Source organism: Vicia villosa, linkage group LG7 (assembly GCF_029867415.1).
Source record: "Vicia villosa cultivar HV-30 ecotype Madison, WI linkage group LG7, Vvil1.0, whole genome shotgun sequence".
Taxonomy (NCBI): domain Eukaryota; kingdom Viridiplantae; phylum Streptophyta; class Magnoliopsida; order Fabales; family Fabaceae; genus Vicia; species Vicia villosa.
In genome coordinates this window covers 124,080,623-124,089,870 of record NC_081186.1, presented here as the reverse complement: position 1 = coordinate 124,089,870, position 9,248 = coordinate 124,080,623, and positions in this window count along the sequence as shown.

The following is a 9,248-nucleotide window of genomic DNA, read 5'->3' as shown; positions in this document are numbered from 1 at the left end:
AATATTCAATTTATTTCTTTTGTTCTTGTTGTTTTTGTTGTTTGTCTTGTTGTTGTTGTTATTGTTGTTCTTATTGTTGTTGTTGTTGTTATTGTTGTTCTTGTTGTTGTTCTTGTTGTTGTTGTTCTTGTGTATCTTGTCGTTCTTGTTGTTATTATTGTTGTTGTTATTTGTCTTGTTATTGTTGTTGTTGTTATTTTCTTGTTATTGTTTTTCTTCTTGTTGTTGTGTTAAAAATATTTAATATTATATATTATGATGAAAGTTATCAATGTAGGCAGGCAAAACATGTGGCAAAAATGAAAAATGATGACTGAACCTTCACCATGGTTGTTCATTACAATCGTGGTTATATGTAGCTCACTTTCTAGTTTATTACCACGGCTAATAGACCGTGGTTATAAATAGCCTACTTACAACCACCCGCTACCTCACCATGGTTGCTCAACCGTGATTATACGGCTTTCACAATTGTAATTATAGGTGTTTTCCGCAGTAGTGCAAGGACCCCTCTAAGAGGATCCAACGTGATTAATCTGCTCAGATGGCAACAATGTTCGCTCTAGGAGAATCCAACATTTTAATTTCCTTGAAGGGCGAAAAGGACCCTTATAGGAAGATCTAGAATTTTAGATCACCTCGAGGGGAGGCAAGGATTCCTTTATGAGGATCCAAATTATTTAATTGCCTCAGAGGACGAACGAGATCCCACTAGTAGGATCTAATATGATTGATCACCTTAGAGGGCAACAAGGATCCCTCTGGGAGGGTCCAACATTTTGACTTCCTTGAAGGGCGGTGATGACCCTTTTAGGAGGGTCCAACATTTTAGATCGCCTTGAGGGGCAGAACGGATCCCTCTATGAGCATCCAACTTGTTTAATTTCCTATAATGGTAGCAAGGATCCCTATATGGGGATCCAGTGTATTGATTTCCTCGAAGGTCAGTAAGGATCCCTCTATGGGGATCCAACATTTTAATCACCAGGTGGTTTCATTAGGTTTCCTATAAAGAGTAAAAGAGGAAGACATCAATACAAATATCTAAGAAATTATAAAGTGGGGAGCCTCAATAAAAACCATTGCCCCCTCACGAGGAAAAAGAGGAAATAATGCATCCCTAAAAAAAGCAACTCGTCCTTACAAATGATATAGATACAACACTCACATGATCATAATTAATAACAGTAAAATAAATAAATTGTGATAAAACGGAAATGCATCAATGGGCCTTCCTGCCGAGGCTTCAGTCTTCTATCTTCTCATTTTTCTAAGGGGGTGCTTCTCCACTTGGGCAAGGTTCTTCCTTCGACTTGATTCCCGAACCAACCTTCCTAGTATTCACACCTAAAGTTCAAACTCTTTTCAGCTTGAGACTCTCTACATAGCATTTCTAAGAAGTTTCTTGATCTCATTGGAAGACTTTAACCTGTCCGTTTGGGAGCGGGTATTTCATGCACAAATATAAAGTAGACAAGGAGGAGCCTAGCTAATTAAAAGTTGGCCACCCTATAATCATATTATAGGAAGAGAGGGCAACTATAACCAAATACCTGACCTTGATCTACTTGGCCTGTATCCCCATTCCAAAGGTGGTTTTCAGTATTATGTAACCTTTAACTTGTACTTGCTCCTTGGAGAACCTAACTAGTGATCCCTTGAAAGCTTTTAGGTCGTTTGGGTCAAGGAGAAGCCTCTCAAATGTATCATAATAAAAAATATCTAGAGAACTCCCTTGATCTACAAAAACTTTTCTAATTTCTCAATCATCGCGCCTCACTGTGTTGACCATAGGATTGCCATTGTGGGGGTGGATACTTGTTGCATCATTTCTGAAAAGCGATCTCGACATATGGCGCCTTGGTCTCGCCTTCCTTCAATTCTATGGGAAGGTCCTCTATATTTAATACTTGGAGGACATGTATTTTTAGGGCAGAGCTAGTCTCTCCACCTCTAGAAAATCCTCATGCAATAGTATAAAGTGTTTGGCGTACGATCTTATCGCCCTGTTCTTTGGATGGTTCCTTTGCTTTTCTGGGTCTGGGGCTTATTTTATCGAAATTCCTACGGGAGTTAGAATTTCCTGACCCTTGAGAGGAGTTTCCTTTGACATATTTCTTAAGGTGTCCCTCCTAGTTCATGCACTTGATCTACTTATTGAGTTGGTAGAAGGCCTCTTTGTGGTGTCCTTTAACTTTTTGAAACTTATACCATTTTCTAGGCCCCAGTCCTAAAACATATGCTTTCGGAGTTAGAGGCACAGGGATATCATGCAAGTTGAGAACCTCCCGCCAGATTTGTTCACAACGAGTGTTTAGGGGGCATAGATATCTCTATTGTCTTTCCACTTACAAGGTGTAGCTATTCTTTCGCAAGTGCTGCGAGCCTTCGGCGCTAGGAATACACTTTTTTACGTCTCAGACTTTCTTCTTGGTGTTGCTTTCCTTGCCCTTTATGTAGCATTCTGCTCTCGTGATCGCCTATGCTAACAAAGATATTAAACTTTGGGAGAGAGACTCGTTGAAGTTCCATTCTTTAAGGCCATTCTGAAATTCTCCTACGAACATTTCTTACTTTGGGTGGACGACTTTTATGGTGTCTTCGTTGAAACGGGCGAGGTAATCCGTCAATGACTATGAGGGTCCATGTCAAATGTTAAACAGGATTGTGGTAGACATCTTTCCATGTCAAGTGGCTGCAAACTGATGTACCAATTTTTTCAGTAATACTTGATAGCTGGTTCCTTGGAAGCTTGGGGTAAGCCCATATACCATCGCAAGGCGGAAACCCTGAAAGTGCCAAATAAGAGATTGCATTTCATAGAATTGGGAGCACCAATGATGTACATTTGTGTGTCGATGGAGGAAACATGCTCGTAAGGGTCTCTACGACCATCAAACTTTGCCAAAGAGGGAGGCTTAAAACCTTCGAGAACAGGTGCTTCCCATATTTTATCAAAAAGTTACTAGGGGTCCGACATCTCCATATCCTCTATGGGGGTAGCCTTTATTGGTGTTATTGTATGTTTAGGACATTGTCCTTCAAGCTCTATGTTGATGTTTTTATTGGCTGATTGGCATCTATGTTTGGCTAAAATATAATAGCAATAAAATATAATACAATGTATAAATCTTGCAAATATAAAAGAACAAAACAGGTACAAGCAAGATGTTGTATGGAATGTCATGACATCAACTCATGACATCGCGCCTGCAGAACTAGAATGAAGATTCAGTCTAATACTCAACAAATACAGAATATTCTATGGAATATTATGTAATCCTATGTGGCGCAGATTTAAAGGTCAATAGAATCAAGTCAGAATATTGAAGAATCAAATCAGAATATTGAAGATTCAACAGTTTCTAATTTAGAAGATAAATTAGGAAACTTGTGATTGAAGACCTTTCTTTTAGCAGAAGATATCTGCAGATTTGTAACAGCCAGTAGTGTTGCGATTTGTAAGCCCAAGTCCAATTTGGAATAGGTTATAAATAGAAACCTTTGTAACCTAGTTTGATACAAAGAAAAAGATATAAAATCGTGTTTAGAAAAGATGTAGTCATTAGGGTTTCTATAGGTAGACCACCCAGGCTGTGGGATGGCTGCCATGTCCTTCTCGAAACCTGTAGGTAAGAGAAGTTATTGTTCTCACTCAAAACCTGTAGGTAAGAGTTGAGTATTATGTTCTTGATTGAAGTTGTGAAGCAAGATCTAGTTAGTGTTCATTGTTAATTGTGTAAATAGCTGTTGCAGGGTTGTAACAGTTAGATATCACTAGGGAGTGAACAGAGGTTCTCTTGTCTTAGATGGAGTTCTAAGATAAAGGTTGCATTGGGTAGTGACTAGGTAAACCAGAGGTTGTTTATCTGTAAACCAGAGGTTGTTTACATAAAATAGTACTACTGATAGTGAAATCTTCTTCCTGGCTTGGTAGCCCCCAGAGTAGGTAGTTAAACCGAACTGGGTTAACAATTCACTGTGTTATTTATCTTTTGCAATATATTGTCTATTCAGTCTTGGATGTTGTAACATCGTGTATAACATCAGGTTCAGGTGTGATAGCTGGTCCATTTACAAAACCAATGAATTTTACAATCTGGTTATGTTGACTGAACAAACATGATCCCAGTACTCATGGACTCCTTCTTAGGGGTAATTAAAAATTGGGGATCTTTCTGTTATGCCTTTGCTAAGCTAATAACAGATCAGATGTCTTGACATCGTGAGTGACATCCGGAGTCTGTCATACCAGAATTTCACTCTAATTTTGGCGGCTCATCTCGTCCATGATAGCACACATCTCTGTTGCGGTGTTGGGATCACTTCTACCTCTAGTATCCTCTAGTGTGGGAGATTGTGCCCTCATAGCAACCATGATTTGGATCAGTTAAGTCTATGGGTGGAGGTTTTGGTGAGTTTCCAAGTGGTGGTGATAATGGAAGTTGTGGCCCAAGTTAGTTTTGTTGCGGCCCTACGGTAGGCGTCATTGTACTTATAAAAAAGTACATATGCGTGATACCTTTACAGTGGTAGGGGTGGCCATAGGATTTTGGATTTTCGGTGTTTTAGAGCAAGCTCATGGATGTGAGGAACCCTTTTTGGTGGTATTTTCTGTATAGAGAGAACAAGGTCACATGAAGTGACAAACTTTATATCTTTAGGGTGTTTGGTGTGTATTCTAAGTTGTCTTCCTCAACCCTAGAGTTGAGATATTTATAGAGGTCATTGGGCATAGATTTAGGAACTTCTAGGGTGTAGTAACCATTACACTTTGACTGAGGAAGTTTTTTACTACCTATTTCAGGGAATCGTGACCAAGACCTCATACGAATGCAGTTGTAGGTTACGAACACGTAATCCCCATGTTTTTCATCAGAACTAGTAGTCAGCATGCTGAGAAAAAGCATGTGTGAGTTAAGAAATTTAAGAAACAAAGTATGGGGAAGTTCCACATTGATTAGAAAAGTAGAGACTTGAACATTTATAAGTGGGAGAACCCATACACCTATCACCTTAAGGTTTTGGGTGAGTATCTGGTGTGTCTCTCACGAAGGTGTGTTGCTCATATAGAAAGTCCCAAAGTTAAAATGCTCCTTGTATTGACCTCGAATACATATCTCCAACAGTGGTATCATGAGCCTTTGGTTTGAGTGAAAGGACTGAATCACTTGTATCAAAAATATCTCCACATGGTCGTGGGTAGAAGTGTTCTGTTGAAGAGTGTCAATAGAGGTAAAAGTGTATGTGATGAAAGAGCTTCCACTAGAGATGGATCATTGTGGATAAACTCACAATTGAGAAGGAGTGTTGGGAAAAAGAAAGTGTGAGTTGAGAACTTTGAGAAACAAAGTGTGGAAAAGTCCCACATTGATTAGAAAAGTGGAGACTTCGGCTTTTATAAGTGGGATAAACCACGCACATATCACCTTAAGGTTTTGAGTGAGTATGTGGTGTGTTTTTCAAAAATGTGTGTTGCTCATAAAGAGAAGTCACAAAGTTAAACTTCTCCCTCGTGTTGACCCTAGAATCCATAGCGCCAAGACAACAAAGTGAGGGTTGTATCTGGCTGGGATATTTCAGAACAATCGCCTTACGAGGCTTGGCTTCATACCGCCCTATCATGGAATTTTACAAATATATTCACTACACTTGTTGATTATTTTTTATATTCTAGTTGTTTTGTATTATTAGCAGAGTTAGCTTAGTGCCTCTTAGACCTATAACTCATTCTGCTATATGTGATTTTCGTGACTTTTAATTGTCGCCTTTTATTTATACTTAATATATTTGTCTTTTATTTGAAAAATAAATGCTAAATACCGTTTTTAGTATCTTATCACTACCTTTGAGTGAATTTTGGTCCCTCGACTTTAAAAAAGACCATTTTCATCCTTTATCTTTATAAAAATGCTCCACGTTTGTCCCTTTTGTTAGGAACGTTAGTGATAGTAAAAAAATGGACATCTGGCATACATTTGGCGCTCCTTCAGTTTAAAAGTGCTGATAAGAAATAACCATGACTTAAAGTAGGTTAAACCAAAGAACTTTGTTCATTCATCCTTTATTCTCTTACGAAACTATTATTTGAAGCAGAGAACACATGCGAACGAACACAGGTGAATGAAGACGAACGAGCGCAGGTGAACGAAGGAATGTGAAGCTGCGCAAAGCTGATAAGTGCCAAAATGTCATTATTTTGAGTATATATTTGTGGCACTTATCGATTCTATTCTTTCCGTTTTTATAATAAAATTGCAACTTTTGTGTAAACATTCGTATACTTGAGTTTTGATTCATTTTATGTACCGTTTGACTATTTTTCATTCATTTTATAGGTATTGATGCATATCGAAGCCTTGAGTAATAAAGTTCTGAAGGCACGACTTCGATTATGCAATTTTGGAGGAATAAATGGAAATTATGTAGAATCTTGCTAAGCCAGAGTGTAGAGCGCTTGGAGTTTCCAAAACAGAGGCAAAATTATTTTCTGAGCTCGCTGAGCCAGCCCAGCTCGCTTAGCCAGCAAGCAAAAATTTTGTGTTTATATTTCTCATTTGAGACATTTCTAGGGCTATGGTTTTTGTGGGATTTTTGACACAAACTCCATCAACTTCATTCTTTGGTAGATTTAGGTTAGAAAACAACTATGGAGCTTGCATTTGGATGATTGGAGGTGGATTAATCATTGATCGGAGCTGACAAATCGGGAGATTTTTGGTTCATTTCTCTTCCTCTTTGTGTATTCTCTCTTAGTTGGGTTTTTTTTATGTATTTACTCTGAACTTATGTATATTTGTCGCCCATGGCGTTACATAAAACTTGCTTTACAAATCTTTGTCAATTGTTGTCTTAGATTTTTGCTCTGTGCTTGGGGTTTTGGGTTGTTATAGACATATACTGCTCGAATCCTTATCTAGGATGATTATCTGTTATTTTCTAGATTCTAGAGATAGATTTAGAGCTAACATTCACTTCGTGATATGTGTTTAATGCCTCTGTGTTGGTTGTGTTGGACTGAGAGATCATCGGTGTGAGCAACATGGCTGTCTTCTGTGTTGTCGAGGTGTGTGGAGAGATCGTCGCTGAGATGATACAGTGGGTTTAGTGGTTGATACATGATGACATAGACAAGTATTGTAGGTTGAGTATAACTGGTCGATAAGTTTAAGTCTGTATGTCTGATAAGCTAATTCTATCCGAAGAATGTATTTATTTTTTGTTTACATATTTTTATTTTCCATTTTTACTTTCAACCCATTCAAACCCGAGTTCGAAAACATAGAAATCGTTGAATGGCATGCAAATGTTAAATCTTTAGTTATTCAAGATCTTTTGTTTCTTGCCGCTATTCAGCTTCAACAGAAGTAGGGAAGGAGAAAACGAAGGGGAAATCTTGTGCGATTTTGACAAAGGCTAGTAAAGAAGTTTAGGACTTGAAATTTTAGGGTTTATTGTATGATGTAGGCAATTATTAAATCTTTAGTTATTCAAGATTTAGGGTTTTTTCGTCAAATGCATTCAAATGTTAAATTGTGAGGTATTTAAATGTTTATATCTTAAATGATTTTGGTATTTGCTGGAAAGTAGGTTTAAATGGAAGAGTATTTGCATCTGACAATTTATCATGCTAGTGATTTCATTGATAATGGCTTAACTGTCTATGAAGGCGGAAAAACTCAGGATCTAAAAGTATATGTAGAGAGGTAGAGTTTTTTTGAGTTAGTTGATGTACTCAAAGACTTAGGTTATACTGAAATAGAGACGATATATTTTAAGAACCTAACAGGTGGGATGGATGTTTTGGTTGATGACAAAGGTGCGTTAGAAATTGTTGATCTATGTAGAGTGCATCTAAGAGTTGATATTTATATCCAACACCCATTGTCTCAGTTTGATTATTATGAGGGTCATATTGTTGATGAAGACGATGTTAATCATGAAGACATTGTGGATGTTGAGAAAAAAGAACTGCTTAATAAACTTTATGGAGAAGTACTTAGGGATGTTGAAGGTCAAATTGGTAATGTGAACAAAGGTGATGTTGAGGATCTAACTAGTAATGTGAACTAAGATGATGTTGAGGGTCAAACTGGTAATGTGAATTTAGTTGAAGTTGAGGGTCAAAGAAGTAATGTTGCTGATACTAGTGAGAATGAGGATTCAATTATGATAGTGCTTTAGAAATAGGATTTGATGATGACTCTGAGGAGAATGATTATGACTATGTTGAAGAGGAAGTTGGGAATCTCATTGACTATTTCCCTAAACAAGATGGAATAGGGAAGAAAGGGAAATGAAAGGGTGAAAATACAAAGGATATTTTAAAGGGAGTGAAAATGATAGTGAAAAGTTGGACAGTGGTTGTGAGAATGATGTTAATAGTGGAGTAACAAAGAAGAAGTACCCTATGTTCAAGTTGTAGAAATACATGGCTGATTTCAAGTGGGAGATAGGGACATATTTTAGCTCCAAAAGTGATTTCAAGGAAGCAATTATAACATATGCTGTCAAATATGGTAGGAACTTAAAGTTTACTAAAAATGAAAACAAAAGAGTTAGGGTTAGATGTAAGGAAGATTGTGAGTGGGAAGCATATTGTGGTGAGTTGCCAAAGGAAGATTCTTGGCAACTAAGAAAAGTAATTGATTCTCATAGTTGTAATAGAGAGTAAAATGTCAAGTGTTGAGCAAAGATTCTGTGTCAGACACTTATACAACAATTTTAGGAAGAAGTTTCCTGACAAGATGTTGAAAAAAATCATATGGAAGGCTGCTAAAGCAACTTATCCACATGCATGGGAAAGAGAAATGAAGGTCATGTGAATGGCCAATGAGGAAGCCTTTAAACACATGTTGAAGACTTCATCTAGATTTTAGAGTAAATTCTTTTTTAAGAAATATAACAGGTGTGACTCTGTTCTGAACAATATTTATGAAGCCTTCAATAGTGTTATTCTTGAGTCAATGGATAAACCATTGATAACAATGTTGGAGAAGATTAGGATCTATATCATGGAAAGGTGGGCAAGCAATAGGATGAGGTTCCGACTCTTGAATGATGGTGATATTTTACCTAACATCAAAAAGAAAATGGAGAGGATCAACACCTACACAAATTTATGGCTTGTCAGGTAATTGTTCCTTCATATTGTACCCTTCCATATATTGTCTGAATGCATATGTGTTTATCCATTGCATATTTTGTAGGATGTCAGCTGAACATATATTTGAAGTGAGGCATATTGA